Source organism: Planococcus citri, chromosome 4, assembly GCF_950023065.1.
Source record: "Planococcus citri chromosome 4, ihPlaCitr1.1, whole genome shotgun sequence".
In the NCBI taxonomy this organism is placed as follows: domain Eukaryota; kingdom Metazoa; phylum Arthropoda; class Insecta; order Hemiptera; family Pseudococcidae; genus Planococcus; species Planococcus citri.
The window spans coordinates 56,807,075-56,816,837 of NC_088680.1; the positions used below are offsets into that span (position 1 = coordinate 56,807,075).

General features: G+C 33.4%; 1 long non-coding RNA gene across 1 annotated transcript in view; it reads right to left on the reverse strand.

The window, feature by feature from the left end:
- Nucleotides 1–5,315, reverse strand: part of LOC135843599 (uncharacterized) — a 60,075-nt gene extending 54,760 nt beyond the window's left edge. Inside the window, exon 1 of the long non-coding RNA XR_010558353.1 lies at nucleotides 4,533–5,315. This is a non-coding gene — a long non-coding RNA (uncharacterized LOC135843599). The remainder of the gene's footprint in view (nucleotides 1–4,532) is intronic.
- Between the last annotated feature and the right edge of the window lie 4,448 nt (nucleotides 5,316–9,763).

Here is a 9,763-nt window from a genome sequence, read left to right on the forward strand (position 1 = left end):
AATCAACTCTTCGGGGTATAAACGTGAGAGAGAAAATTAGATGGTATAGGTAACCCCCTCTGGTATTTGCCAAATGCCTTTTCTCAACTGTACGTATAACTCAAACGTTGGAGAAAAAAAAGTAATATAATCGGATTTTATTGCCTATATGTACGTTTATTTTTTTATTTTTTTAATTTCACAGCGTAACAGTTTGACGTGATTTTTTTTTTTGAAATGTAACTTAGGGTTGCCTTTTTTTTTTTTTGATTTGGAAAAGTTGAAAATTCTGCGATTGTTGAGTTGTATCTATATGTAGAAGTAGAAAATTTCATGGGAATGAAATTGATTTATTATAATTATTATCAATATCACCATGAATCACTTTCATGAATCATTTTTTTTGTTTAAATTTTTGCAATATTTTTAGTTAAATTTTGCCATTATTTTATTCACTTTAAATGATACCTACTTATTTCCAGGAATTGTTGCCAATTTCACCTCATTTTTTAAAGGATCTTTAGCCATTTTTGTACTCATTTTACAATATTTATGAATGACACCTATTTCATGCAGTTTTTATCAAATTTTACTTAATTTTGATAATATTTCATATGATCAATTTTATTGAATATCTTTAAAAATCCACGCAATTTTCACTAAATTTTTCTCAAACTCTGGAATAGGTATTTTCATCAATTTTTACTCGTTTTTAATTGTTTTCATGTCATTTTAACAACTTTTTTGACTTTCGTTGTATGCAATTTCGGCAAATTATTTTGCTTTATTTTATTAAGATTTCATCAATTTTGGGTATTTTTTAAAATTCAGATTGTACGATTCGCCAGAAATCTTGAAAAAGTAGGGGAAAATGGGCGGTATCTGGAAGTTTGTTATTCACAAACACAAACATAGAGCAATAGAATCCATCATGTTTTTCTACTACTTATGTGATTGAAAAGGTAAGTACACGATTCTGATTGATCAAAATTGATTCGATTCGCTTTTTTTGAGCAGTGATTTGTGATTCTGATTTAAATAATTTTTTTCGTGATTCGTCTCAACCCTGATAATAATTCTAATGTGTACCTGCTGAACTCAAAATTCACACTTGAACTGGGCCCACTTGAATTTTACGACTAATCGAAGTTTTTAGTTTTGAATTTCATTTTTGGATTTTCCAGAGCAATTTAAAATTTGACCTGAGAAAATTGAAAACGTAATGGAGACTCGAGAATGCTCCAGAAATAGTTGGGTTTGAGTTGGTAGGTCAAAATGAAGCAACTGATAAGTACATTATATTTTATGGACAAGTCTAAAATTCACCATGATATCTACTTTCTTTGATTTTCAAAAACTCTCCAAATTAAAAGTAACTTTTGGTTACTTTTTTGAAATTTTGGTTTATGAAGTTACGTACTTTTTTTATTTTTGAAAAATTGTCGAAGTCTCACTTTTTGCCAAAAATATTAGTTGGGGGGCGCATAAGGATCTATTGCACCTCCCCCCACCGCCGATCCTCTGGGACAACTTTTTTCTTATAAGGGGGAGTCCTAAGGAAGATTTCTAGCTCTTGTCCTCAAAAAAAGTCAAAATTTCAAGTGCTAAAGTGCCTTTTTCGATTTTTAGTGAATTTTTGAAAATTAAATTTAGGTCAAAAATGTGGGGAAAATCAAAATTTTACCAAATTGACCCAGAAAGCTAAAATTTGGGATTCACTTTACTTTCGATCTGCCAAATCCATTGGAAACTGTTTCAAACCATTTTGAGCAGTTCTGGAGCCTCCAGCAGATTTTTGAAACTCGAAATTCCCACAAAATTTCATCAAAATGGAGGGTAAGTTCAAGTCATTTTGAGCCTCCGGCGACTTTTTGAAAATTACTGGAGCCTCCAGTAGATTTTTAAAACTTGAAATTTCCCCAGAATTTCATCAACAGGTTTTATGGCGTTTTTTTTGGGAAATTGAAATTTCCAAAAAGTAGCTGGAAGCTTCAAAGCCACTTGAAATCATCATGCAGTCGACTTTATATCGTATTGAAATTAGTTTGCGGAGTAAATTTCGACTTTCCAACTCCATTTGATAAAATGCGTTGTGAAAATTTCAAGTTTCAAAAATCAGCTGGAGACTCCAGTAATTTTCAAAAAGTCGCTGAAGGCTCCAAAATGACTTGAAATCCACCTGCAGTCGTCTTCAAAGGGTGTTAAAATTGGAGCGCAGAGTAAATTTTGGCTTTCCATCTCCATTTGATGAAATTTTAAGTTTCAAAAATCTATTGGAGGCTCCAGTAATTTTCAAGAAATCGCTGGAGGCTCCAAAACGACTTGAAATCCTCCTGCAGTCGACTTCGTAGCGTAATAAAATCAGTTTGCAGAATGAATTTCAGCTTTCCAACTTTATTTGATGACATTTTGTGGGAATTTCGAGTTTTAAAAATCTGCTGGAGGCTCTAGAACTGCTCATTGTATTTTTTTTTTTTTTTTGGTAAAAAAACAATTTTTTCCAGAAATTACTATAAAACTTTTTTTTGCTAAAATTTTTCAGAATTCTCGCTTTTTGCAAGAAATTGCAAAGTGTTCATCTTTGTTGCCAAAGTTGCCTAAAATTCTTGTTTTTCTTTTCTCTTTTTAATAATGAAAAAATTTCAAAATAGTTTGACTTTTTTTTTGGCAATAATTGCCTGAAAGTCCTACTTTTCGCTAAAATTCTACAACTTACAAGTTTCTGAAATTTTTTGCCCATGTTTTGTAACTTCTACATACGTACTTGTTGATCACTTTTTCAAGCTTTCTTGGATACTAAGGTTGTTTTTTTTTTTTGAATAAAAAACGAGGACGAGTCTTGAAAAATGAACTTAAGCACTTAAAATTTGGGTATGGGTCTGGCTAGCTTAATTTTATTAAAATCGAAGTAAGCATCAATTAAAGTAGGTACTTAGCCCTCTCGTTAGTTTTTTTTTTGATATACCTACTTTTATTCAGACGATGAAGGATGAATTTTTGAACTTAAGAGCAAAAGTAGATTTCATTGATAAGGAAATTTTACGTTCCACAATTTTGGTTATACTCTTCTTCCTCTGGGACTTCTCATCCCCTCCAAAAAATTTACCGTTATCGGTCCCTTTGTTTCATTTTTTCATCTGTATTTAGGTAGGTACTCGTATTTATCTATAGTAGGTAGATTGCAATAATCAAAAGTTAGATAGTTTCAACCAATCATTTTTTTCAAAGCCTCACTAAAACCTGTTCAACGTATAAGAATAGTGTTAAAATTAGTTAAATTGAAATTTTCTGGCACAAATCAAATGAAACCCAACTTCTTGCGAGTTCCAACTACGAGATGGTATAAGGTAGCCTATTTTTTTTTTAAATTGTAAACTTTCAAATGTTAATGAAAAACATTGAAAAGAAGAAAACGCGAAAAGAAAGAGAATCTCCCGCTACGCAGACTTTTTTATAGATCCCTCGGGAACGGGAATTTTCTTCAGAAAGCTGTACGAAGGGTTTTTACCGACGTTTCAAAAGACTTCTTGAATACAGTATAAGTATACTAGTATAAGGGGACGAAGGAAGCGCAATGCAATATAATAAGTACTCATTTAACTTATCCAATGTGTATTACTCTTGCCTCATCTTCTCGTATATTTAATCTATCCGAAAGTAAAACACTTTTAAAATTCTATTCGTATTGAATAATAAGTACGTAATTTATTTCTTTGAAGACGTTCACATGTTTAATTACCTCGGTAGTATTTCTCTCGTTCGTCGTAACGTTATTCAGTAATCAAGTACCTACTACCCCTTGCCTTCTGCACTGTTCATTCCAATCAATTTACATTTGGAAAACTGAAACGTCGTACTGTAGATAGATGCAGTATAACGTAGTCTTGTTTTAGTTGAAAAGTTGATGTAAATGGTTGGTTTAAGTTGAACAACGAGAGCTCGAGCTGTCGCGAAGAAATATAAAACCCGTTTACAGTATATATACGTAGTAACGTACCTACTACGAGCTGTACTATACGAAAACAGTAAAGCTTTTATTTTAATTCATGGTTGACAAAGTTAGGCCATAAAAAAAATTCTCAAACGGGAATCTTTTTTATCGTTTGCACGACGACGTGAAAGGGTGAGAAGAGAGGAAGAGAATTTAAAAAGTACAACTTGAAACAATGAACAAGTTTGAAAACTGCGCGACGATGAGCCAGAGATATAGAGAGAGAATAGATGGAAAGCAGGGTAATAGAAAGATAAAGGTGGACGATTCCGGAGGTAGGAAAGGTGCGATGAGGCACAGAAGGGACGAGAGTATTGTGCGGAGGTGTAAACGATGTTCTTGTTTTAATGCTGTTGGATACTCTTGTAATTAGTACGGTACAAGAATCGTTAGGTAGGTACTAGCAGGGTACCGGTGTGTATCCCCCTGGAGTGCCAATGTTGATAATAAATTCTCTCGTTTAACAAGGGTTTGAACATTAATCAAAATATATAGACGCGGGGAAATATATAATTTAATGAATTAGAAATACATATAGCGAATATAAGATGGAATAAATTACCGTAAAACACGTTTTAGCCGCGCATCCCATCATCGGCGCTGGAAATCCGTCGAAAATAGCTATCGTCATCATTATCATGGTAATTAAAATCGAAGTGACTAGTAGTATTCCTGACCTATTCCATTCGACGTTTTCTTGATCCCGGTACGAAATAAGGTTACAGCTTTCACACAAATTTAAACCAATCGTCTCGAATTTTTTAACGATTTTCATCTTTTTACGAAAATAATTACGATACCGTTCTATGGATAATTTTAATATATATTTTTGCCAAATATCGCTCGCTTTATACAGCAAATTATTCATTTTAAAAAAATTTTATCGCAAAAAAATTTACATCGCGTTGTTTCAAAAAAAAATAGCAATTCATCGTTTAAAATTTGATCGAAAATTTCCCCCTGTACCGAGGAAATTTTCGTTATTTTTAATACATTTTCGTAAACCATTCGTCATCACTTTGAAAGCATCAACTTTGCCGGCACGCGATACGTGTGATACTAAGTAATGCTCAGTCAACGTAGTAAGGTATTTCGACTTGAGAGTTTTTTGAATTTTCATCCTCTCTCCGTCGGCGGCGTCTACGGTGAAGCGTGCGCACAGGGCCTATTCGTCGTTGTAAATAAAGTTCATCATTTTTCTTCAACGCTAACGTGTTTTTGAGCGTATAATGATAAAATACGATGGCTGTTGTTTTATTTATGTAAGCATTTTTGATATTGTTCATGATGAATTTATACCTCGATTTTTAAAACGACGTTTTTGTAGCTTTAGATGTTGTAGGTATTTTTTTTTTTTTTTTTTTTGATTAGAGTTCTTTTTTCATTTTGTTTTGTTTGTTTTGTTTTGCTCTCTGTGTCTCTTTAACCTAATGTGGATAGGATTGTTTGTTGGTAGATATTATTTGCTGTGTGTTTTTTTTTACGTTACGATTCATTTTTCTTTTTTTGTTTGTAAGTTATTTCCTGCGTTTTTCTTCCCCCCTTTTTCACTCAATATGCTACGTAGTTGTACGACTGATATTTTTCCTAGGAATTTTTTTTCTCGTAGGAATATGTAACAGGTGGTTGGGGAGTAGTTTTGGAAAATGTTACTCGTTTAATTTTTTGGATCGGACTGGACAAATTGGAAAGAGCATTTTGAAGTATAGAACCAGGCCAGAGTAGAGGTGGATGTCATTTTTTGATTTTTGGAAGTTTTTTTCAAAAAAAAAATCAATTTAACTCATTTTTACGAAAACAGCAGAATTTGGATCAAATTAATGAGATAAACAAACACTTAAAATTTGGTTTGACTCTATTTTCGATCATCTGAATCGATTGGTGACAGTTTCAATCCGTTTTGGAGCTTCCAGAGGATTTTTCAATGTACTGATTTCATTTGAACAGTTTTTAATGCATTTTATTGGAGAATAGGAATTTTTAAAATTTTCGTGGAACCTGTAGAACGGCTTATATTTCAAAGTAAGATAGGAAAGGGAATTTCAGGTTTCCAACTCAATCCAGAAAAATTTTGTGCAAACTTCAATTCATGAAAATTTGCTAAGGACTCTAAATGGCTCAAAACTTTTTTAAATAGATTTCAACGATTAAAAATAGAGTGCAGGTATACTAAATCACAGCTTTCTTGGTGACTTCGGTGGCATTTTGATTCTTTGCTTTTTTGGTCCGAATCTGATTTGCAAAAATTTGCCACAGCAGCATCATTAATGTGTCTGGTTTGAAACTTTTCTGTCGAAGAGATACTTTCTCTCATCAAATAGTTTCTTTATATTTTTTGGTAATCTGATAAAATGATTTTTTGCATAATTTTTGGTAAAAAGGTGAAAATCTTCAAGTAGCAATTTTACTAAAAAGCAACAGTTTTTTTTTGTCAAAGAGCAAAATTTGATAATTTTAGTAGAAAGCAGAAATTTTTGGGAGTACTCATAAAGTTATTTGAAAGTACCAAATAAATACACACATTCGACAAAGTAGATACATATTAATTGTGTGATTTATTAGTATTGAAGAACAACTAGAAAAAATACACTTTTAAGATTACTCAATATAAAATAAGGACGAGATTATTTTATAATTGATATACAAGCTCTGGTTTGCATCTTACAACTCGCATTACTAACTAGAAAAATCTTAATAATAATGATAAATAAGTATAAGCTTATTAATTCACGATGAAGTAATGTTCGTCGTGGTCGTGGTTCCTTGTCCTTTACAGGACATTGGAAATCGCATTTTTGTGGTACCCTAACAGGGTGAGGCGAATGCCTATTGCCACTGCGATTATTCTGGGGAATCGACGTTGTTTCGAGCTTCCACTAGTAGTTTCCTGTTGCTTTCTAGTGACATCTACACAAGCACCTTGGAGCTAGCCTGGTAGTTTAGAGACCCTGGGCTCCTCAGTGTTGACCTCTATAGACGCTCAAACCAGTTTCAGCTTTTTGATTCTGCTAACAGATGGCGTGCATTATCTGTTAGCTCGGCTAAACTGGTAGTCCCCTGGTAATACTTGGCATGTAATGTTGATAATTGCACGAAAGATTTTTAATTACACGCACAAGCTTGCCTCTGTAGCTGGGTTTGAACCGGGTACCTCGTGAACGGAGGTCCGCGGCTCTACCTACTACGCCACCGAGGGACTGAAGTAATGCTACATTAATAGAAATTGAAAGTAATTAGGTACTTACTAATGACACTGTATGCATTTTCTTTTCTGCCTCTTTTGAGGGTGTCCCTAATACTCATCAGTATTATACTAAATGGATACCCAGCAAGTCCATTTACCCCACATCAAAGAAGAATAACTATAGATTGTTAGCTTATCTAGTTATTGATGCAATTTTTTTCTGCCCATGGTATCTGATTGGTTAATTTTGATTTTGAATTCAAACCTGGTGGCCACGTGGGTCCGCGTAAATGTGAAGTTAATCACCTCTTCCTACTTGCAAAATGTTTTGATGGGCATCACTTGCGCCTATGGTTGCGCGGCAATAACCACCCCCTTTCCCCTGTGAACTTTGTGATCACTGCATTACCCACCCACCTCTCTACACGCTGTGTATCCATTTAATGAAATATCGATGCTTATACTTGACACTTCAACAGAAATGTCTTACACAAAGCTCCTTTTCGATGAGAGATATTTCCAATGGCTAGCATGATCAGAGAAATATCCAATGTACTATAATTAATATACGTACTTAATTCGAATAGAAATCACATTGAAAGCACGAATCATCCACTTAGGAAAGTGGGCTAAGACAGTAAAGAGGGGGGAAAGCTCCATTGCCAATGGGTATATAAGTTGACAAAGAACCAGCCATTGCTATGTAGTAGCTGAACCCAAGTAAAGTTGGTGGTTAGAGATCTGATGCACAAGCCTTCGAGCTAGGAGCCACAGATCTACTCGTATAAATAGTTCCCCACGTTACCATACTTTCAGTACATAGGGATAAGTTTATTAATTTAAGAACCGCTAAGGCTATTAAGGCATATTTCCTCATATCACACTTAGAATTTTAATAAACAAAAGAGTCCTTTTGGCAATTTCTAAAAAAATTAAGACTTTTTGGAACTAGAATTTTTGACTTTCTTTGGCAAAAAATAAAACAAGAATTCAACAATTTCAGCAAAACTTTTTGGAAATTTCTGGGTGAGAAGCGAGATTTTTGGGTAATTTTTGGGGGGGGGGAGTGAAAATCTGTAACAATGTTGCCAAAAAGTAAAATGTATCAATTTTAGCAACAAAAACAACAATTTTTGGGGAATTATTGGCAAGGAAATTGTATTTTTTTGCAATTTTTTTTAAATGCAAGATTTTTCCAATTTTTTTTTTTTTTGGTAACAACACGAGACTTTTTGGGTATTTTCGGCCATTTCAGCTACAAAAGTGAGACTTTAATCCCTAAAAAAAATCGAATTTTTGCCAAATTTTGGCCAAAAATCAAAACTTTTGGACAATTTTTAAAAGAAAGTAAGTAATACTTTTTCTTTTTTTGTTCTGTTTTTTTTTTTTTGGCAAAAAGGACATTTGTAGCAGTTTTGGTAGTAAAACGAACTTTTGAGCGAGACTTTATAATCGCCAAGAAGCTATAGAATTTTTGGAAAAATAAGACTTTTTGGATTGTTTTTTTTTCAAAAACGACAATTTTTAGCAGTTTTGTTAAAAAGCAAAACTATGTCAATTTTTGAAAACGTGAGAAATTTTTGCAAAAAAACAGTCTTTTTTGAAATTATTGACAAGAAAATAATACATTTTCACAATCTTTGGGTCAAAAAAGTGACTCATTCGGGCAAAAAGCAAAACTTTTTGGTAATTTTTAGAAAAAAATTCATACTGTTGGGAATTTTTTGCGAAAAAAATTCAATCTTTAGCGAGAAACGAGACTATTAATTGGCAATTTTGGCAAATAGTGAGATTTCTTGATGTTTCTGAGAGAAAGTGAGGCCGATAAGTTTAGCAAATGGCTGTGCTTTGTAACCATGACCATGATATCGCAGATCAGCCCTCATAGTTATGTACGAGTAGGTCTAGGTACATGTATGTAGGTACCTAGTTTTGCAATGAAGCACATACAGGGTGCCCAGAAATATCGAGTACCCCTAAAAAAGTTTTCTGCTAAATACTTTGGGTTGGTCACAGTGAATGATAATAATGATAGCACATGATTGGTTGTTGGACTGGAGAGATAACATTCCACCAATCATATGCATCTATTTCACGTTGCCAACCTATATGTATGTTTAATGAAAAACTTTTTTAGGGGTATTCGATATTTCTGGGCACCCTGTAGAAAAATAGATATCGAATAAATTGCATATTCTGTTCGCCGTAAATAATATGCCTCATCGTCATCACCACCGTATTTACGGCAAACTGAGTATGCAATTTTACTAACACCATCTGATTGCTTTCGACTCTGTTCCATTGTACATACCTTACATAGGTACATACAATAATATGCAGAAAAATACTATAAGTACGTAAATCGCGTCTCTATTTTACTCTGATTTTTGTACAAATCTCCTCTGATGGCCTGCTAGAAGTTCCTTGCAAATCCTCCAAACTTAAAGTAGATACCCTTACGTGAGAAAAAGCACTAAAATCTTGTTTCACATTTGAGGATTATCACTCCAAATATCCATTCATTTTTGAATATTCTCACTCATCACTTCTCCACCTTCTCAATTTTGAAAAAATTTTGAAAAATTCTGAAAATATAGCGAGAGAAGGCA